Raw genomic sequence first — 433 nt, forward strand, 5'->3', positions numbered from 1 at the left:
GCAATTCATCGTGCAATCTGAACTCTGAACATCCTATCAAGAGGTACTTTGATCGATTATTATTTCGCATGTATTTGCGTGTAATGGTCCAGTTAACAAATAAGCATGTTGTCTGTAATGTACTCCCGACAATAAACTGAACTTACGCAAGTTTATTTAAAGTACTTTCATCCGAGAGCGGAGAGTCAAGGATGAGGTAACCCCGTAACTTCAGGTCAAATCTGTGAATAAACTAGCCGTGAAATGAGCCTTAGCGACCGTACGTCGTAGAATTACGCCCACGAGTGGATTTTTGGGTCATCGAATCGCCCATGTGACACCCCTTTCGAATGGAAAAGAGAGATGGAAATCGTAAATAAGGACAAATAGGAACCCATACACGGTGTGGAAGTGTCAGGTGGCTTACCGGTCCCCCTGGCCAGGCGAGAGGTCG

This window comes from Penaeus monodon, chromosome 19 (genome assembly GCF_015228065.2).
Source record: "Penaeus monodon isolate SGIC_2016 chromosome 19, NSTDA_Pmon_1, whole genome shotgun sequence".
Taxonomy (NCBI): Eukaryota; Metazoa; Arthropoda; class Malacostraca; order Decapoda; family Penaeidae; genus Penaeus; species Penaeus monodon.